The 7,179-nt window shown below is 47.6% G+C and overlaps 1 long non-coding RNA gene across 1 annotated transcript; it reads left to right on the plus strand.

Moving 5' to 3' along the window:
- The first annotated feature begins 981 nt into the window (after nucleotides 1-981).
- On the plus strand, nucleotides 982-3,172 carry LOC142819326 (uncharacterized). The gene is made up of 2 exons (XR_012897182.1): nucleotides 982-1,124; nucleotides 1,881-3,172. It is a non-coding gene; the product is annotated as an uncharacterized LOC142819326 (long non-coding RNA).
- Nucleotides 3,173-7,179: the final 4,007 nt, after the last annotated feature.

The following is a 7,179-nucleotide window of genomic DNA, read 5'->3' on the forward strand; positions in this document are numbered from 1 at the left end:
ATGGATGGCTACAGTTTCTCCTTTAAGGCAGAACTTAGCCTGGCACATCTGATTGACTTTTTGGCATGTTCATAGCCCTGGTCTACGCTAGGGAGTTATTTCAGAATAACCCCCCTTATTTTGAAACAATAAACAGAGCATCTGCACTACCATGTCCATTGTTTCAAAATAATAGGCTGATTATTTCAAAAAATGTACTCCTGTTTCATCAGGGAACAAGCTTATTTTGAAATAACTAAACTCGAAATAACTCCCGAAATAACTATTTCGAACTAATTTCCTAGTGTAGACGTGCCCTAAAGGGGTGGGGGAATCCGCCCTTTACAGGTGATGCGCTTTGGGAAGGGATTTTACATTGCCCTGGGAAGCACCATGAACATCACAGGGTCTGCTGAAACAATCATTTCAAGGAAACTCATTCATGTGCCACAGTCTACCCTGCTGAAAACACAGGTTGGACCTTTCTAGTCTGGCACCCTCGGGACCTCTGGTTCAGCACCAATCAGAATTTGCCAAACCACGGGAGGTCGATATTGTCTAGCAGCGTCGCCAACACTTCCACTGCTTCCTGGGCTCTTCGAAGACATTGAGGGATCAATTTGAGCTAAATAACAGCACAGAATACTGAGCGCCAGGACTGTAACAAACTTTATGGGACCGTGGGAAACTTGACCACACCCATGGTAAGTGGACACTGGCTACCTACAATCATGCAGGATCATGGATGTTGCTGGACTAGAGGGGTTCAGTCTGTACACGCGAGCAACCAGAGGGGCACTTGCAGAGCTAGCTGAAGGAACACAAAGTGGCATATACTCGTGATGCACTGCGGCAGAGTGTATCAACCTCGCACTGAGAATCGGGGTTGCCTGGGTCCATCTGGCTGAAAGGGCTCCACCCCCACAGCCCTGCTGGGCATGCTCCCGGGAGAGACAGAATATAAAAGCCTCTGGAGCCACTCAGTCAGAGCGGACTGCAGAAGGAGGCAGCAGCACGGCGGGAGCTCCAGACCCGGGGGAGCAGAGCTGGCTGGAACCTCCAGCAGCAGCCGTGGCCAGGGAGGCCCTCTGAAGGGACACAACCCCCAAGCCGCACAACGACAGAGAAGCAGCGTGCTGGGAACGGTAGGAAGTAGCCCAGAGTGGGGAATTGTTCCTTGGGAGCTCAGTGTGTTGCTGTAGGAATCCTCGCTGAGCAGGCAGTGGATTGCTCCACCGCCAACAGGCCCTGGGGCTGCGACCTGGTGGAGCGGGAGGGCCCGGGGCCCCTTACCTCCCCACGCCACAGCAAGCCAGTGCCCTAGGAGTTTAGAGGCTTTTCTCTGAACTAGGCCTCTGGCCCATATTGCCCCCAGTAGAGAGGACTTATCTCTGGACTAGGCCTCGGGGCCATATTGCCCCCAGTAGAGGGGACTTATCTCTGGACTAGACCTCGGGGCCATATTGCCCCTAGTAGAGGGGACTTATCTCTGGACTAGACCTCGGGGCCATATTGCCCCTAGTAGAGGGGACTTATCTCTGGACTAGGCCTCGGGGCCATATAGCCTCTAACCAAGGGGACCCACCGCAATACGAGGCTGCAGAGTCGCATAGTCTTTAACAGATGCGTATATGGACGCAGGCTGCCTGGCCTGGTTAGCACCAAGTGTGGGGAACGGGTACAGCCTTGGGAGAAGGCCCAGCCATTTCCTTAAAAGAGCTAGACTCGAGGGGTAGCGCGGGATCAGCCACACACACCCCGACCATGCCCTTCCCACATTATTAACTCCCACATTCTCATGAGCCTCAAGTTAAATCAATTTGAGAACCAGAACGGTGTTTCTTTTAAGCCAGTCAGACTAGCCCCTCCTCCCCCATTGAGATATTTGTCTTAAACTATAGGACAGGGACAGATTAGAGAAGAGAAGTCAAGATTTGAAGGCAAATCGGGCCACATCACCACCTCACCCTGCACTGAGAACCAGGCAGTCAGACCAGAGTATCCATACAGAGGCTCCTGGACTTCTCAAGTCTTCCACCTGCCTGACTCTCCCGGCAGGATCAGGGCCGTTTCCTGTTCTTTCAGCAGGGATGCTGTACGCTGTAGCCTTGTGGCTGAGGGGCAGCACAAGGCATGACGAGGGCTGTACGGTCCATGCCAGGCCGTGCCACAGAGCGTCGGTGAGACACGGGGCGTGCCCCAACTTCTCTGGTCCTGTTTTGCCATCTGCAGAAAGCGAGAAATATTCCCTTCCGGGGCACCGCCGGGTGAAAGTTTTAAGACCCGCGGGCAGAAAGCGCTGATGCGGGTCCATTCCCTGCACTGTTAACTTACCAGCAGCCACTGCACTTTTGGCCTTTTCCGCCTGACTCTGAATCACTTTGTGCTCAAGGGACTCCCTGCAGAAGCAAACCCGGCCGCTGCCTGTGATGCTTCACACAGCCGCACACCAACACCGGCTTTGGCCTCCAACCCACATTCTCTGAATCATTCCCAGGGAACGGCGCACATGAGCATAACGAGCATCCCCATGGCAACCGCTACATGAATCATAATCATTTTATAAGGTGACATCACAAAAAATGGGGGGGGGGGAAGGGAAGCAGAGGGTGAAGTTTTTCCAGGCAGAACAATCTGTGCTACACACATAATAGCGACAGCGAAGAACTGAAGCACAGAGACGTGCCCTCTGCCCCTACTTACGGTAGAGAGAGAATGAAAACAAAGTGGCTAGGTGGGATTCCCACCCCACCCCACCCCACCTTGTTCAACAAAGTAAGAACGTTACGTCTGCAGAAGACATTTCCATTCTGTTTTTCTCCCCCAGGGTAACATTTTTGGTTGCCAGCCAGTTCCTGGAGCATGGAGGGTATTTCTGTTTTCTGTGTGCATCTGCATAATTAGAATGATTCGCGGCCCATTCAATCCATTTAAATTTGTGCTTTGTTCCTTGACAAAAGCTGACCTCGGGATGATATTTTCCATCTGCTATAAAAAGTCCACGTCCATGGCTGAATTTACGACGCGGGAGCCAAATAGTACAGCCAGTTCCACAGAGGAGATGGGATATGAGCCTCGCTGACATAACAGCTCTTCCGTTCAAGGCCCCCGACTGAAACTGGTCTGATTTAACTATAATTGGAAGGAAGCTCCATAAAACACCAACCCAAATACATCTCTCGCTTACATGTGCTCTGAGGTCTCAGCTGTAGTCATTTGGAGCAATTAAATCAGTTTAAAAAATCAGTCCTGGTTTAAAAACAGGTGCTAACCCCTAATGTAGATGCACTTAAATCAGCTTAACCCTTGTCTTACCTTGCTACCTCGACATTACAAATGTTTTTGATGTAATGAACACAAGTAATGTATCAAACCTTTTAATTTACGTGCGATTTTCAAAAAAAAAAGATAAATTGAAACAAAAAATCAAGTAGAAAGAGAACTTGAATAAAATAGGAAAATCAATCAAAGTCAGGGGGAAATGCATGGACAAGCTGGTGTCTTCCCATCACAGTAGAAAGCACTGAGACAAAATCAACATTTTGATGGCCACACAAAAACGACTTTTTAGTAGAGGCCAAATCAGTAGACTCGTATAACGTGTACAACTGCTGGTGGAGATTAGCAAGAGAAAACAGGCTTGGCACAGTCAGGCTCTCTTATATTCAATCTATGTTCAGAGCACCTCCCCTTATCGACCAATTGTATTGTCATACAACTTATAATTGCATCCACGACACCATTAGTCAATTGCCCGCCTCTTAACATCCTTAAGTCAGTTTTGCTTTCTGGTTCCTGTGCGCTAGCACAATGCTGCAATGTGTGGCTACCGGGGCACAGCAGACCCGTAAGTCTAGTCGTAAGATTCTCTTCTGACATTTAAAAAGAAAAAGCGAGTTAACACTTTCCCTACATCTACACTACGAGTTTTCTCAGCAAAAAATACGCAAATGAGGGACACAAGATCTTTATGTCCCAAAAAAGGAGGTATACCGATGTTGCAGAAAAAGGGGTTTTTGCAGAAAAAGAAAATGTCCACACTGCTTGTTTTTGTGCAAAAATCCTAGTGCAAAAATGGATCGGCATAAAATATGCAAATGAGATAGTGACTCATGCAAATGAGTCCCTCATTTGCATATTTTTTGCTGAGAAAACTCGTAGTATGGACTTAGCCTTTTTAAAAACATGAAACTGACACTTGGCGCCCGGTTTTCTGAATGTTGCTTTAAGAGTTTTTGCTATTATGGGCAAGTGCTTATCCCTGGCTCCTTGCTGATACCAACACCTCGTATTATTGTCCTTTTATTTGTACACTCTTCCCTCCTCTGACTTGCTAGTGGTGGTATCATAGCAACCCCTACTGATGGCTTCCCAACAGTTCCACAACGCCAGTCACTGAGGAATGGATAAACTGGCTCATTGCAGGAGGTTACTCCTCTCCCTTTGCGTAGGCCAGGCCTGGGCAAAATGTGGACTGGGGGCCGGATCCGGCCCACCTCACACTTCGATCCAGCCCGCCGATGGCATCTGGCCACTTTCTACTTATATCCTGCTGCCCGGCCACTGAATTTCCAGGCGGAGGCTCGGGCAGCCAGATCCTATTTAAATAACTCATGGCTCCCAGATGTGGTGTTACCCTGGCAGGGGCCAGAGCCATGAGCCCTTGAAATAGCGGCAGCAACCCTGAGCGACTGTCAGGCAATATGACAGTAGCAGAGCCGTGAGCCCTTTGCTGGGTTTTTAATTCAGAGAGCCTCCAGCCCCAGGTAACTCTGTTGAGGAGGCTAGTCCCCAGCTCCGCCCCTTCCACCTCAGACCCCGCCCCTTCTGGGGGGATGGAACCTACCCATGACCATGTACCAAAATTCATTAAGTGGCCCCTCTTCGAAAATTATTGCCCGCCCCTGGCTTAGACTATCTCCAAGAGGTGAGAAATGGCCAAAAGAGAAGAGAGATTTGTTCGCCTATAAAACCTGCCCCTTTCTTTTTTTGTGGCTTGAGACCTGACTGGCAACGCCGACTGCCAACCCACTGCATGTGCAGAGCTCAGGGTAGCAGGTCTTGCATGTGAAATCATGAAATCCTGGTCCTCCATCTCCTTAGAGGAAAGAAAAATAAAATGCAAATAACATCAGATGAATGGACGGAAAGCCTGCTCATACGGGGAGTTGGGTTATATCACCTCCCCTCTCAAACTGAGTGGAGACAAGCAGCCATCTGTTCAGGACAGGTTCCATCAATCTCACATTTCTGCCCCCAGGGGTGCGAAATAACTAAGTCATCTATTGTGCCCCCGTCACCTAATTTGTGAATTTCACCATCAAATATTTATTAGCGGTTATAATGAATGTAAAGATTCAGCATTAACAATGGCAGCTTTAGGTAAACCCTGCCATGGATAAATCACTCCTTAAGCAGACATTAAAATGAAGGAGGATTAAAACATTTTTTTTTTTCATGAGACACGACCCGGCGGATCATTTTGCACATGAGAAGCTGTGAAATCCTTTTGATCTCAGATGAAGATGTGACATCACGTGACATATTTTTACCATTTTGTTCCTGGCCTTCTCCTAGGCATGACATAGCGACAGCCCTGCGTGGAGACAAAACTGGATTCCGCATCTTTATCTGTAAAAATGATCCATGGAGAGCCACATCCCTGGATGCGGATGTCCACGGATCTATAGGACTCTACTTACATTCCCAAATCCTGCAGTTCATTTACAGTCAAAACTCACAATGAAACACTGGAAAATTTAGCCCATAATGCACATCCAGAATTACAAGTCAAGATGAGAGTAATAATATAAACCTACTTTGAGTAATATCTGCTTGTTCACCAATATACAAGCATCTATAATATACCAACCCTTTATCGTGAACTTTTAAGGGTTATTGATAGCATCTTACTTACTTTTCTACGGCAAGTCTTTTATCAAAGCCAGATCTAGGCGTGTTTATTGTGTGTGTTGCATGTAAGCATGTGTTGTACAATGATGAATACCACTGCAATGCTTATTTTGTAATTGAATTATAATTAGAGGGGCAAGGACATTTTAACTGAATCGGGTCCCATAAGCAAATGGATAATGAAGAATTGGTGGGTATCGGAGATGGATGAGGCGCGGTCCTGTAACAATCTAAGCATACTGGGATGTCTTTCACCTGGTCAGGTAAGTTACTATAAGAACGGCTGGGCTGGATCACACCAAAGGTCCATCCAGCCCAGTATCCTGTCTGCCGACAGTGGCCAATTCCAGATGCCCCAGAGGGAGTGAATCGAACAGGTACTGATCAAGCCATCTCTCTCCTGCCATCCATCTCCACCCTCTGACAAACAGAGGCGAGGGGCACCATTTCTTACCCATACTGGCTACTAGCCACTTATAGACTTAACCTCCATGAATTTATCTAGTTCTCTTTTAAACCTTGTTATAGTCCTAGCCTTCCCCACCTCCTCTGGCAAGGAGTTCCACAGATTGACTATGCGCTGTGTGAAGAAGAACTTCCTTTTATTTGTTTTAAACCTGCTGCCCATTAGTTTCATTTGGTGGCCCCTAGTTCTTATATTATGGGAACAAGTAAATAGCTTTTCCTTATTCACTTTCTCTACACCACGCATGATTTTATAGACCTCTATCCTATCCCCCCTTTCTTCTCTTTTCCAAGCTGTAAAGTCCCAGTCTCTTTAATCTCTCCTATATAGTAGGTAATACGAGTTGCCTGTATAAAATGCACTGATCTCACTTAATAGATGGCTCTGGGAAGAACAAACAGGAAGGCGAGGAAATGGCTCCTCCTATGAGACCACTCCAGCACACACTTGAAAGATGATGGCTCACTGCCAGGCCCCAGGCCAAAGTGACACAGCTGTTTTGCCAGGCTGGGAGACTGGAGATCAAAAGAACAAGAAACGGTTTTAAAAAAAAGCCTTCCTCAGGACAAGTGGGGTCAATTGTCAAGTGCTGCATAGGGAGAGATCAACTGACAGAAGAGAAATTCTGGATGAGTTGGATCATTCGCTAGATCCGTGGTGTCCAACACACTAGCCACGTGTGGCTATTTGGCTGGTTGAGTGTGGCTAGTTCGCAGAACTGGTTGGACACTATGGCCCTAGATCCAGGGAAGCACAACTCTTACAGCAAGGCAGTCACGCATATAGCCTGGTTGATTGTTTTTTAAGGTCTGATTTCTCTG

The sequence above is a fragment of the Pelodiscus sinensis genome, chromosome 22 (genome assembly GCF_049634645.1).
Source record: "Pelodiscus sinensis isolate JC-2024 chromosome 22, ASM4963464v1, whole genome shotgun sequence".
NCBI classification, from domain to species: Eukaryota; Metazoa; Chordata; order Testudines; family Trionychidae; genus Pelodiscus; species Pelodiscus sinensis.